Source organism: Haematobia irritans, chromosome 3 (assembly GCF_050003625.1).
Source record: "Haematobia irritans isolate KBUSLIRL chromosome 3, ASM5000362v1, whole genome shotgun sequence".
Lineage (NCBI taxonomy): Eukaryota > Metazoa > Arthropoda > Insecta > Diptera > Muscidae > Haematobia > Haematobia irritans.
Window position 1 is genome coordinate 218,290,003 of NC_134399.1, and position 15,634 is coordinate 218,305,636.

At 31.6% G+C, this 15,634-nt stretch overlaps 1 protein-coding gene across 1 annotated transcript in view; it reads right to left on the reverse strand.

Moving 5' to 3' along the window:
• LOC142232176 (uncharacterized) overlaps positions 1–15,634 on the reverse strand; it is a 212,278-nt gene that overhangs the window by 70,873 nt on the left and 125,771 nt on the right. The gene's annotated exons all lie outside the window — the stretch shown is intronic.

The following is a 15,634-nucleotide window of genomic DNA, read 5'->3' on the forward strand; positions in this document are numbered from 1 at the left end:
TTTTTTTTAAATTTTATTTCTATAACATTTTATTTTTATAGAAAATTTTGTCAAAATTTTATTTCTATAGAAAGTTTTGTCAAAAATTTATTTCCATAGAAAATTTTTGTCAAAATTTTATTTCTATAGAATTTTTTTTCAAAATTTTATTTCTATAGAAATTTTTTTCAAAATTTTATTTCTATAACATTTTATTTTTATAAATAATTTTTGTCTAAATTTTATTCATTTGTTTTGTTTTGTTATTATTGGTTTTGTTCTTTAAGCATTGTTGTTGTTTTTTTATTTCAGCTTAAAACCATACATTGACTAAACTACAAGAGTAGCTTATTCCTATAGAAAATTTTGTCAAAATTTTTTTCCAAAGAAATTTTTTCCAAATTTTATTTCTATAGAAAATTATTTTTGCTATTGAAAATTTTGTAAAAATTTTATTTCTATAAAAAATTTTGTCAAAATTTTATTTCTATAAAAAATTTAGACAAAATTTCATTTCTTAGAAAATTTTGTCAAAAATTTATTTCCATAGAAAATTTTTTGTCAAAATTTTATTTCTATAGAATTTTTTTTTTCAAAATTTTACTTCTATAGAATTTTTTTTTCAAAATGTTATTTGTATAGAAAATTTTGTCAAAATTTTATTTTTATAGAAAATTTTTTGCAAATTTTATTTTTATAGAAAATTTTTCGAAAATTTTATTTTTATAGAAAATTTTGTCAAAATCTTATTTTTGTAGAAAATTTGGCAAACTGAATTATATACGATTTTTGAAAATTTTATTTTTATAGAAAATTTTTCGAAAATTTTATTTTTATAGAAAATTTTGTCAAAATTTTTTAATTCTCTAGAAAATTTCGCAAACTGAATTATATACGTATTTAATCGGCTGTTTTTTGTTTAAGATATACCCCGTATGGACTAATTTACAATTTAGAAGAAGTTTGTTAAGAAGTTTTAAGTTAACTTGGCATTGACAAGTGTTACCGTAACCCAACTTATTCGAATGTTGATGACAGTCTTTTGTTCAAAATTTTATTCCTATAGAAAATTTTGTCAAAATTTTATTTCCAAATAAATTTTTTCCAAATTTTATTGCTATAGAAAATTATTTTTGCTATAGAAAATTTTGTAAAAATTTTATTTCTATAAAAAATTTTGTCAACATTTTATTTCTATAAAAAATTTAAGCAAAATTTTATTTCTATAGAAAATTTTGTCAAAAATTTATTCCCATAGAAAATTTTTGTCAAAATTTTATTTCTATAGAAAATTTTTGTCAAAATTTTATTTCTATACAAATTTTTTTTTTTCAAAATTTTATTTTTAGAGAATTTTTTTTTTTCAAAATTTTATTTCTATAGAAAATTTTGTCAAAATTTTATTTTTATAGAAAATTTTGTCAAAATTTTATTTTTATAGAAAATTTTGTCAAAATTTTATTTCTGTAGAAAATTTGGCAAACTGAATTATATACTAAATCGGCTGGTTTTTTGTTTAAGATATACCCCGTATGGACTATTTTACAATTAAAAGAAGTTTGTTAAGATAACTAAGATAACTTGCCATTGACAATTGTTACCGTAACCCAACTTAATCGATTGTTGATGACAGTCTATAGTTGAAGTTTCTACGCGATCCATGGTGCAGGGTACATAAGATTCGGCCAGGCCGAATTTACGGCCGTTTTATCTCCTTTTTTTGTTTTTTTTTTTTTTTTTTTTTCCTAGCACTCATTTCCACCGATATACCGAATTAATCAGGCATCTAACAAACTTTTACTTTTATGCTATGTGTATTTCAAAATTTTTTGTTCTAGTTGTATACCAGGAATTTGAAAAATATATTAAAAATTCTACCTTCTCCAATAGAGTATCTATCGATCGCCTTTTAAATTTAACTTTTTTAAAAATTTTGCACTTTGTCTTTCTCCTCAGAGGAGGACAATAGAAAACAAAAGTTTTGTACCACATTGACACATTTACATTTCAATAGGATGAAGAGACCACAAAAACAAGGAATATGGTGATAACAAAACTTATTTTATCTACGTATGTTACCGGCAGTTAGACCACATGAAGCAGAAAAGTTTCTCGACAGGTTTTGACACAAAAGTTTTGAGAGGAAATTTTAAACTTTGCACAAAAGTCAATGGAGAAAATAATAATAATCCCAGCAAAAAAAGCGTAGCCAAAAAAGTAATGAAAATATTCTTTTTGGATCCGGAAGTGGTGCAAAATTGACGCAGGAACGATGAATTTAATATGGGCTTGTCATAGGACGGAAGTCCTCCATTTCAACAGAATTCCACTGAATTTGCATCACTTCTTTAGGTGTGATCCGAACTCAATGTTTTGGATGTAAATTAAAAAATTCTGTGATAAAAATTCTAAATAATTTATATAATTTTGTATAATTTTTAATGGATTGTAACGCTTGTCGGAAACGTTTGACCCCAAATATTTTCAAAAATTAACAATTTTTTCAGATTTTTTTTTTTTTTTTTGACAAAATTTAAATGATTTGTACCAATTTATGAGAGAAAGAAGTTCACCACTGTGGTATCACAATGGACTGAATAGTCTAAGTGAGCCTGATACATCGGACTGCCACATAACCTAACCTACCATTTTATGAATTCTTATTCTGTTTTTAACCTATTTGAAAAAAAGTTAAAATTTCTCATTAAAAGTATGAAAAAGCCATGTTAGAAAAAAATTGAATTAAAAGAACTTCCTGGGTAGTTAAAATAAAGAACATCATTGGGAGTGCATCTTCTGGAAGTACTTTTAAAGTTGTGCCTTTGGAAGAACTTCCAATTTTTTTCTGGGATGTTACTCATCTGCACCAGGTGACTCATATGTATTGCCAACAATTTTAGGTTGCTATTATTTCTAACACCCTTATCTGACAGCTGACCGATTTATTCCAATGACAGTTTATTTTATTTTCTACAAGATTACAAAAGCAATTTTGTTTATTGCATTCAGAAATAAAGTTATTAAAGTTATCGTTAGAATGCTAAAATTTTTCGATTATTCGGTTAATTGAACACTTTCGCATAGTGTTTTTTCAATAGCAATTAAACCGAATACTATTCGACAAGTCTTCATTTCAAAATGTTTTGAATATTTACTCATACAAATTCGACCAAAATTGTCTTATTAATTAAAAACTCCATTTGTAGCTAAAATTTCACTGGACTCTCTCTTCTTAGTATTCGTATTTCGATTTCTTCACATGACAAAACTGCAAAATTTGATTTGTTTCTATACCAATTCAAAATGACCCCTATAACATATCAGCCTTGAAATCTCATTCACTAATGGCATTAATATCACTTTGAGGTAACCACACCATATGACCGAACATTCATGACAATCACGAAACATTTTAATTTGTTTGTGTCAAAAATGGCCAACACGCCATTGTTAAGTGGCCATTATCGGTACTAGAGATTTGTGTCATGCAATTAGGTAATTATTGTTTTGGAAAAACTACAATAAGTAGCCCGTATATCCGTAGTGATTTGAGGTTAAAAGCAATAAATCAAAATTGAGGGTGTACTTGTGAATGCCGTAGGTATTCACCATTAATGTATTCTAGAAAATATCCTGCTTTATTTTTTTGCATTTTATGGTTATTGATTTGTTTTATAATTAAAGATTTCCTTTCGTGTTACGACCGAGAATGAGGAGGCGAGAAATAAACAATCGTTTGTAACAGTATGAAAAATTACCCTAAGAATTATCCTAAAACAAACAATTTCGAAAAATGTTGAATAAAATAAGGTCCAATGACCCCCGTCCCATAATTAATCAACCACTCAAGTTTAAGGATGAAGCTGTTTTTCAATAATAATTCTTGGTCCCAGAATCAAATATTTTGCTCGTTGACTTAGCCATCGAGCTTTAACTTAAGAAATTACAACTGCCTAAATACCAAGTGATTCAAAATAACACTTCTTATGGGAAAACCCTTTATATTCATTCCATCATAGTGCCACTTCATTACTGTTAATATGCGCTAGAAAATCTAACAAGTGCGACTTCTAAATAAACGAATAGCATAAAAACCCACATAGGCAGAATTAGAGAAAAAATTTGAGAGCATGAGTGAATGAATTAAGATCAGCGTTGCCTCAATGAATTTTTATTTTGGAACAACATTTTTCCAAAATTGGACCAAAATTCGTACCAGCGCACAGTGGGGACAAAATCGCAAAAAATGGAGATTAATTAAACTACTTATGCGATTTTAAAGGGTGATTCTTTTGAGGTTAGGATTTTCATGCATTAGTATTTGACAGATCACGTGGGATTTCAGACATGGTGTCAAAGAGAAAGATGCTCAGTATGCTTTGACATTTCATCATGAATAGACTTACGATCTGCCACAACGTCGAATTTTCAGTGAATGGGCCCTAGAAAAGTTGGCAGAAAATCCGCTTTTTTATCGACAAATTTTGTTCAGCGATGAGGCTCATTTCTGGTTGAATGGCTACGTAAATAAGCAAAATTGCCGCATTTGGAGTGAAGAGCAACCAGAAGCCGTTCAAGAACTGCCCATGCATCCCGAAAAATGCACTGTTTGGTGTGGTTTGTACGCTGGTGGAATCATTGGACCGTATTTTTTCAAAGATGCTGTTGGACGCAACGTTACGGTGAATGGCGATCGCTATCGTTCGATGCTAACAAACTTTTTGTTGCCAAAAATGGAAGAACTGAACTTGGTTGACATGTGGTTTCAACAAGATGGCGCTACATGCCACACAGCTCGCGATTCTATGGCCATTTTGAGGGAAAACTTCGGAGAACAATTCATCTCAAGAAATGGACCGGTAAGTTGGCCACCAAGATCATGCGATTTGACGCCTTTAGACTATTTTTTGTGGGGCTACGTCAAGTCTAAAGTCTACAGAAATAAGCCAGCAACTCTTCCAGCTTTGGAAGACAACATTTCCGAAGAAATTCGGGCTATTCCGGCCGAAATGCTCGAAAAAGTTGCCCAAAATTGGACTTTCCGAATGGACCACCTAAGACGCAGCCGCGGTCAACATTTAAATGAAATTATCTTCAAAAAGTAAATGTCATGGACCAATCTAACGTTTCAAATAAAGAACCGATGAGATTTTGCAAATTTTATGAGTTTTTTTTTTTTAAAAAGTTATCAAGCTCTTAACAAATCACCCTTTACAAATTCTTCCACTATAATGCTACGTTATCACTGAGTGACATAGGCTACACATCTTTTGGAAAAGTGGTGCCACTGTGACACTTCCACTATTAAAAATAGCTCTAGCGGCCATATTAACGGACTGATTGTCATGAAACTTTCCCAATGTTGTACTGTTAATCTGGTAATAATCCTTGGCTATACTTGGTCATGATTTGGCGTGGCACCTCTCAACCATAACCACTGTTGTCCTGCTAATAGACCGTGGCTATACTTGGTTATGACTGGGCGTGCCACCGCCCATTCAAACTTGGAACGGATATATCTTATGAACTTTCATTGGTATGAATATGAGATTTGATCGGACAGTAGGGTGGTGCCACTACCCTTTTTAAAAAATGTTCTGGCTCTGTCGGATTTTTTGTTTTTTGGAAAAAATTAATACAATTTTCACTTAGTAATCTATTTATTATACCCTTCACCACTACTGTGGTACAGGGTATAATAAGTTTGTGCATTTGTATGTAACGCCAAGAAGGAAAAGCCTGAGACCCATCGTTGAGTATACCGATCGTCTTAGAATTAAATTCTGAGTCGATTTAACGATGTCCGTCTGTCTGTCTGTTCATGTATTTTGTGCGCAAAGTACAGGTCGCAGTTTAAGTCCGATCGTCCTCAAATTTGGCATAGGGTCATTTTTTTGGGACAAAGACAATCGCTATTGATTTTGAAAAAATCGATTCAGATTTAGATATAGCTGCCATATATATTTATCCCCGATCAGGTCATAATTGGCATGTTTATCAACTGATGTTCTTCATGTCCAAATATTTGATGAGTCTCGAAAAACTTGCAAAATATTAGCCAAATCGTTTCAGATTTAGATATACCTACCATATATATCTTTCGTCCGATTTAGACTCATATTACCACAGGGGCCAAAGTTTACTACCGATTTTCGTGAAATTTTGCATAGAGAGTAGGATTGACATTCTACCAATGCTTGGTAAAATTTCTTTGAAATCGGTTCAGATTTAGATATAGCTCCCATATATATCTTTCGTCCGATTTGCACTAGGTTAGGTTAGGTTAGGTTAGGTGGCAGCCCGATGTATCAGGCTCACTTAGACTATTCAGTCCATTGTGATACCACATTGGTGAACTTCTCTCTTATCACTGAGTGCTGCCCGATTCCATGTTAAGCTCAATGACAAGGGACCTCCTTTTTATAGCCGAGTCCGAACGGCGTTCCACATTGCAGTGGAACCACTTAGAGAAGCTTTGAAACCCTCAGAAATGTCACCAGCATTACTGAGGTGGGATAATCCACCGCTGAAAAACTTTTTGGTGTTCGGTCGAAGCAGGAATCGAACCCACGACCGTGTGTATGCAAGGCGGGCATGCTAACCATTGCACCACGGTGGCTCCGATTTGCACTAATATGACCTTAAAAGCCAGAGTTTTGCCGTGATTTGGTTCAAATTGTGCACAAGGAGTACGTTTAATAGTATCGGTAAGTGTACCAAATTTGGTTGAAATCGGTTCAAATTTAGATATAGCTCCCATATATACATTTCGTCCGATTTGCACTTATATGGCTTCAAAAGCCATGACTTGTTTCAAGTTTTGCACAAGGAGTACGTTTAGCAGTATCGGCAAGTGTGCCAAATTTGGCTGAAATCGGTTCAGATTTGGATATAACTCCCATATATATTCGCCTGATTTACACTCAAATGACCACGGGGGCTAGAGTTATACTCCAATTTACGTGAAATTTTGCAGAGATAGCAGAATTATTATTCTAACTATACATGTCAAATTATATATAGCTCTCATATATATGTACACCAGAATTGGGAAAATATGGTAGACTATTTCATATTTTAGACTCATTTTCAATGGGTATTTTCTCCAATATTTAAGTGTGTCTAGTTTGATCTAATTTGGTTCAGATTTAGATAAAGCCTCCATATATTCGTTTTTCCGGTTTATACAAATATCGCCAAAATTCCCACACTTTACACACAATTCTGTGATGATTTCCCCATATCTTAGTCATATCCTATATACTGTAATGCCAGAATTTCCACAGAACGGTTGAGTTTTAAATAAAGCTCCAAGTCGCCCGACTTGACCAAATAATATATCACAACTCACACTTGACCACATATCTTGGCGAGAAGTGATTCGATCTAGCCATGTCCGTCTGTCCGCCCGTCCGTCTGTCTGTGAACACAGTTTAAGTTCAATCGCCTTCAAATTTGCACAAGTTTTGGGTCAGAATAGAACCCTATTTATTTTGGAATAAATCGATTCAGATTTAGATATAGCTCCCATACATATATTTTGCCCGATATGCACTTATATGGACCCAGAAGCCAGAGTTTTATCCTGATTTGCTTGAAATTTTGCACAAACATAACACTTGGTCGTATAGTCAAGTGTGCAAAATTTGATTGAAATCGGTTCAGATTTAGATATAGCTCCCATATATATCCCAGAAGCCAGAGTTTTACCCTAATTTGCTTGAAATTTTGCACCAGGTGAACAATAAGTACTACAGTCAGGTGTACCAAATATGATTGAAATCGGTTCAGATTGAGATATAGCTCCCATATATACATATGACCACAGTGTTGGCCACTCTTTTACTCCGATTTAATTGAGCTATGTGTGTCAAATTTGGTTGAAATCGGTTCAGATTGAGATATATCTCCCATATATAGCTTTCGCCCGATTTACACTCATATGACCACAGAGGCCAATTTTTAACTCCGATTTAGTTGAAATTTTGCACAGGGAGTAGAATTAGCATTGCAGCTCTGCGTGCCAAATTTGGTGGAAATCGGTTCAGATTTAGATATAGCTCCTATATATATGTTTTACTGATTTCGACAAAAATTGTCAAAATACCAACATTTTCCTTGTTAAATCGCCACTGCTTAGTCGAAAAGTTGTAAAAATGACTCTAATTTTCTTAACTTCTAATACATGTATATCGAGCGATAAATCATAAATAAACTTTGGCGAAGTTTCCTTAAAATTGCTTCAGATTTAAATATTTTCCATATTTATACCCTGCGCCACACTGTGGAACAGGGTATTATAAGTTAGTGCATATGTTTGTAACACCCAGAAGGAGATGAGATAGACACATGGTGTGTTTGGCAATAATGCTCAGGGTGGGTCCCTGAGTCGATATAACCATGTCCGTCTGTCCGTCCGTCCGTCTGTCTGTGAACACATTTTTGTGATCAAAGTCTAGGTCGCAATTTAAGTCCAATCGCCTTCAAATTTGGCACATGTTCCTAATTTGGGTCAGAATAGAACCCTATTGATTTTGCAAGAAATCGGTTCAGATTTAGATATAGTTCCCATATATATCTTTCGCCCGATATGGACTAATACGGTCCCAGAAGCCAGAGTTTTACCCCAATTTGGTTGAAATTTTGCACTAGGAGTACAATTAGTAGTGTAGTCAAGTGTGCAAAATTTGATTGAAATCGGTTCAGATTTAGATATAGCTCCCATATATATCGTTCGCCCGATTTACACTCATATGACCACAGTGGCCAATCTTTTACTCCGATTTAATTGAAATTTTGCACAGGGAGTAGAATTAGCATTGTAGCTATGCGTGCCAAATTTTGTTGAAATTGGTTCAGATGTATACATAGCTCCCATATATAGCTTTAGGCCGATTTACACAAATATGACCAATTTTTTGCTCCGATTTAGTTGAAATTTTGCACAGAGAGTAGAACTAGCATCGTAGCTATGCGTGCCAAATTTGGTTGAAATCGGTTCGGATTTAGATATATCTCCCATACATAGCTTTCGCCCGATATACACTCATATGACCACAGAGGCCAATTTTTAACTCCCATTTAGTTGAAATTTTGCACAGGGAGTAGAATTAGCATTGTTGCTATGTGTGCCAAATTTGGTTGAAATCGGTTCAGATTTAGATATAGCTCCCATATATATGTTTTTCTGATTTCGACAAAAATGGTCAAAATACCAACATTTTCCTTGTAAAATCGCCACTGCTTAGTCGAAAAGTTGTAAAAATGGCTCTAATGTTCATAAACTTCTAATACATATATATCGAGCGATAAAACATAAATAATCTTTTTCGAAGTTTCCTTAAAATTGCTTCAGATTTAAATGTTTCCCATATTTTTTTTACTAAAATTGTGTTCCACCCTAGTGCATTAGCCGACTTAAATTTTGAGTCTATGGATTTTGTAGAAGTCTATCAAATTCTGTCCAGATCGAGTGGTATTTAAATGTATGTATTTGGGACAAACCTTTATATATAGCCACCAACACATTTGACGGATGTGATATGGTACCAAAAATTTAGATCTACAAAGTGGTGCAGGGTATAATATAGTCGGCCCCGCCCGACTTTAGACTTTCCTTACTTGTTTTTTACTAACATTGTGTTCCAACCTAGTGCATTAACCGACTTAAATTTTGACTCTATAGATTTTGTAGAAGTCTATCAAATTCTGTCCAGATCGAGTGATATTTAAATGTATGTATTTCGGACAAACCTTTATATGTAGCCCCCAACACATTTGACGGATGTGATGTGGTATCGAAGATTTAGATCTAACAAGTATATACAGCGGTAAGTTCGGCCGGGCCGAATCTTAAATACCCACCACCATGAACCAAATATTAGGGTTTCCTTTGAAATTTCAGGAGGGCTTGAGGACTTGAGGACACTTCCCGAAGATAAATTTAAAGATTTCACCTATGAGAACTATATCAGATTCCGGATTTATAAGAACCATTTTTGTTTAAGTTTTAGAGGAATCATTAACATCTCTTGTAAGTGTGCAAGAAAATTATAAAATACCGTCTTGATTTGAAATCTTAAATCTGTAGATTTTCACCCGAGAAGTAAAATCTGGAAATTTTACATTGAGTTTCAAGCAATTTTCATGATCAGTGCGCCTTCTATACCCTCAAGAAGTAAAGTCGGTCTATATGGAGGCATTACCACAAAAATGGAATGATACGGACCATTTTCGGCACACCTTTTGATGGTCCTCAAGTACCTCTAGATTTTCAATTTCAGGCAAATTGGATAAAAACTACGGTTTCTATAAGCCCAAGACCCCAAATCGGGAGGTCGGTTTATATGGGGACCATACCAAAACATGGACCAATGCTCGCCCTTTTTAGCACACCTCTTTACAGTTCTAAAGTACCTCTCGATTTCCAATTTCAAGTAAATTGGATAAAAACTGCGGTTTCTATAAGCCCAAGAAGTAAAATCGGGAGATCGGTCTATATGGGGGCTATACCAAAACATGGACCGATACTCACCATTTTTGGCACACCTCTTTATGGTCATAAAATACCTCTAGGTTTCAAATTTCAGGCAAATTGGATAAAAACTACGATTTCTATAAGCCCAAGACCCCAAATCGGGAGGTCGGTTTATATGGGGACTATATCAAAACCTGGACCTATATAGCCCATCTTCGAACTTGACCTGCCTGCAGACAAAAGACGAGTTTGTGCAAATTTTCAGCACGATTGCTTCATTATTGAAGACTGTAGCGTGATTACAACAGACAGACAGACAGACAGACGGACATCGTTATATCGTCTTAGAATTTCTCCCTGATCAAGAATATATATACTTTATATAGTCGGAAATCGATATTTCGATGTGTTACAAACGGAATGACTAACTTATTATACCCCCGTCGTCATTCTATGGTGGTTGGTATAAAAAGTGGTGCAGGGTATAATATAGTCGGCCCCGCCCGACTTTAGACTTTCCTTACTTGTTTGAATAAAATATCGTCAGAATGCCAATAAATCGGCAAAATTGGCAGCCCTGGTCTCCAGCATTACTGAAATGGGATAATCCACCGCTGAAAGACTTTTTGGTGTTCGGTCGAAGCAGGAATGGAACCCAAGACCTTGCTAACTATTGCACCACGGTGGCTCTCAAATGTAAATACAATTTAGTTAAATTTTCGTACTAGTTAGTACATTCTTCCTATAAAACAGTTTACATTTTTTTCCGGTGCTATAGGGTCTTCGACCAATATATCAATCCATCCCATCCTATGATGGAGGCTATAGCATAATTTATTCTTTATTCCATAGAATTTATATTGAATAACTTACAAACGTCCTTGGCACACGCTCGCTCAACTTTAACATATTATGCCATGCTAATATGATATTTTTCACATGGAAGACAACGTTGACACACAATGCTCTCCATCTTGTCAGTATTATCTCTTTATTTCGCCTTAAGAAATAAACCTGAAAGTGTTGAGATACCCACAGTAAATGCAATTTAACTTCCTCTTCTCTCGTGTTCATTAGAGGGGAAGAATAAAGTTTAAATAGGTTGCTATTTTCACTTCCATGCATGATAAAGTTCTACTGCCATTTGTAACATTGGTGGAAAACTTTCCACACCATACCAACCATGTGTGATAGCAATTTTATATGCATTGCTGCTGCAAATATCGATTTAATTTCAATTGTTTTATTTTTGTTTAAGATAAATATTTACAAAAAAAATTAATTAAAATTAAACATACACTTTTAAGATACCACGTTAATGATGTATTAAACTACACGCAAAAAAATAATTCTTTCCTCCTAAACGAAATTTTAGACAAACAAAGTTCGTTTCTCATTTGCTTTTCGTTGAAAGGAAGTGTATTTGGAAGAAAAATATATTTTTTTTGTGATAAACGTTTATTCTTTTCCAGGATGTAAAAACAATTTCATAAAGACTAACTCAAAAAAATTTTTTTCTGGCTAATTGCATTTTCCCTCACATCTTTCCCACTTCCACGAAGTTGTATAGTTCTTAGCACCTTTTTCTGTAACACAAACAATGTAGAAGAAATTATACGATTTTATAAATTTTTAATTTTTTTTTTACCTTTCGCCTGGACGGAGAATCGAACCGCGGACCATGCAATTTGTAAGTCAACACACTATCCACTGAGCCATGTAGCCGTTATTGTCATCAATAGACAATTACCCATATATCTAAGTTATATTTATATAGCATAGCTTGCGGCGCCCACGAGCCGAGTTTATTTAACAGAAAAATACATTTAGTTGGGCACCGTGGAGCAGTGGTTGCACGTCTGACTTGCATGGCAAGGGTCGTGGGTTCGATCCCTGCTTCGACCAAAGTTTTTTTTTTTTTTTACATATATTCCAGATATGATCGGAAGATTCCGAAAAAATTTTCAACATTTCATTCCACTATATTAAATTTTTACTATGAACTGTAAAATGTGTCTTATTAAAGACCTAAATTTAGAAAAGAACAGTGTTTGATATAAACGAAATGGACTGTGTTGTTGGTTCAAAAATAACTTTTTTTACTGAAAAAATAAAAATCTTGTGACAAACGAATTTTTTTGGTGATAAAAGAGTATACTTTTCGAAGCAATTCAAAAAACTCTAACAAAAGAAAAACGTTTTCGGTACACGTTTTCCAAACGTTTTTTTTTTTCTTTGCGTGTATTTATATAACCTGGAATTATGATGAAATTAAATATTTGATCATTTAAAGAATTAAAATTTCTAATATTAAGATTCAACACAATCAATGCCAAATTTTACCGAAAACACTTAAATAATGTGCAATGGGCTGACTAATCTAAGTGAGCCTGAAAATAATGGAACCTATCTATACATTTAATACATAATTTAATATTGAATGAACATTTGACCATTTAAAAAAAATTTGTTGTGTGGAAACCCAATGCAAGTTGTCAATCGTTCTTAAAAGGCTCGTTTCTCTCGAAAGAAATGTCCAAAAACTACGATCGCGGTGGTTCGATACATGTCTATGCTATAGTGACAGGGTATAAATCGTATGAGCCCAAAAGTAAACTGCAGCCTGGGCGTTTAAATTTGGGGACCATCGACGTATAATGGATCGCACATTTTCCCCCCATTATTTAGCTCATATTTAAGTTTTCTCCGAATTATTTTATTATTGATGGATAACAATAAAAAGATATATTTCTTTGTTCAAAATAATAAGCACATATGCCACTGAAAAAATATTTTGTCAATGAATATTCAATAAAATATATGTGAATTTCGTTTATTTATGAAATGTATTTCATAACACAATTATATTATACCAAAATAAATGCAATTATTTCCATTAATGCATTTGTAAATTTAGCACAAAAACATAAATAACACGAATGATGAATGTGACATAATAATTAAAGTACCAAAATGACAGTGTTTGCGTAAAAAATGACAGCCATGTTGGGTGATGCCAATGTCATATTGCATAAACTTCATTTGTCAGCGAAATATCATCAATTTATTAACCAAAAAACAAAACAAAAAACAAACAAGGAAAGTCTAAGGTCGGGTGGGGTCGAATATACTAATCCCTGCACCATTTTATAGATCTTCTATTTCGATACTATCTGAAATCCTTTAAATTTGTTGGGTGCTATATATAAAGGTTTATATTACCGTATACATATATTTATTAAAATCTGAATTTAGAAATAAAGTTTTGAAAAAAATTCTATAGAAATAAAATTTTGACGAAATTATCTATAGAAATAAAATTTTGACAAAATTTTCTAAAGAACGAAATTTTGACAAAGTTTTCTATAGAAATACAATACTGGCAAAATTTTCTATACAAATAAATTTTTATATTTCATGTTAGCCTGATAATGAAACAGGCAATTGACGTCCAAATGCATTATATCTAATTATACAATTATTCTTCGAGCTTTATGGACAGATATAGATTAAGGAACATGGTTAATAGAGCCATTGAAAAGAAAACGCCAGATACCAATCTATACATGCCTGGACTGTACATGTTTCGGTTCGGGCGAATGAACCTTTCCACAGCCTTTAGTATAGTCTGGCTGGGAGAGATAACTCAATTTTGGGCCCTTTATGCTAACTCCTTATGTTCCTTAATCTATATCTGTCCATAAAGCTCGAAGAATAATTGTATAATTACAAATAAATTTTTGACAAAATTTTCTGAAGAAATAAAATTTTGACAACAATTTCTATAGATATGAAATTTTCCTAAATTTTCCTAAAAAATAAAATTTTGACACAATTTTCTATAAAAATAAAGTTTTTAAAAAATGTTCTATAAAATAAAATTTTGATAAAATTTTCTTTAGAAATAAAATGTTGACAAAAATTTCTATAGAAATAAAATATTGACAAAATTCTCTATAGGAATAAAATATTGATAAAATATTCTATAGAAATATAATATTGACAAAATTTTCTAAAGAACGAAATTTTGACGAAATTTTCTATAGAAATGAAATTTTGACAAAATTTTCTAAAGAACGAAATTTTGACAATATTTTCTATAGAAATACAACTTTGACAAAATTTTCTATTCAAATAAATTTTTGACAAAATTTTCTGTAGAAATAAAATTTTGACAAAAATTTCTATAGAAATAAAATTTTTGACACAATTTTCTATAGAAATATAGTTTTGAAAAATGTTCTATAAAATAAAATTTTGATAAAATTTTCTTTAGAAATAAAATGTTGACAAAATTTTCTATATACATACAATATTGACAAAATTCTCTATAGGAATAAAATATTGATAAAATATTCTATAGAAATAAAATATTGACAAAATTTTCTATGGACATAAACTTTTGACATAATTTTCTATAGGAAAAAAATTTTGATGAAATATTGACAAAAATGTCTAAAGAAATAAAATTTAGACAAAATTTTCTATAGAAATAAAATTTTGATAAAATTGTCTATAGATATAAAATTTTGAAAAAATGTTCTATAAAAATAAAATGTTGACAAAATTTTCTATAGAAATTAAATTTTGCCAAAGTTTCCTGTAGAAACAAAATTTTGCCAAAGTTTCCTATAAAAAAAATATTGACACAATTTTGTATAGAAATAAAATTTTGACGAAATTTTCTATAGATATACAATTTTGACGAAGTTTTCTATAGAAATAAAAAATTGACAACATTTTCTATAGAAATAAAATTTTAACAAAATTTTCTATAGAAACAAAATTTTGATAAAATTTTCTATAAAATAAAGTTTTGAAACAATGTTCAATAAAATAAAATTTTGACAAAATTTTCTACAGAAATAAAATTTTGACAAAATTGTCTATAGAAATAAAATTTTGACAAAATTTTCTATAGAAATAAAATACTGATAAAATACTCTATAGGAATAAAATATTGACAAAATTTTTTATAGAAATAAAATTTTGAAAACATTTTCTATAGAAATAAAATATTGACAAAATTTTCTGTAGAAATAAAATTTTGACAAAATTCTCTATAGGAATAAAATATTGATAATATATTCTATAGAAATAAAATACTGACAACATTTTCTATAGAAATAAAATTTTGACAAAATTTTCTATAGAAACAAAATTTTAATAAAATTTTCT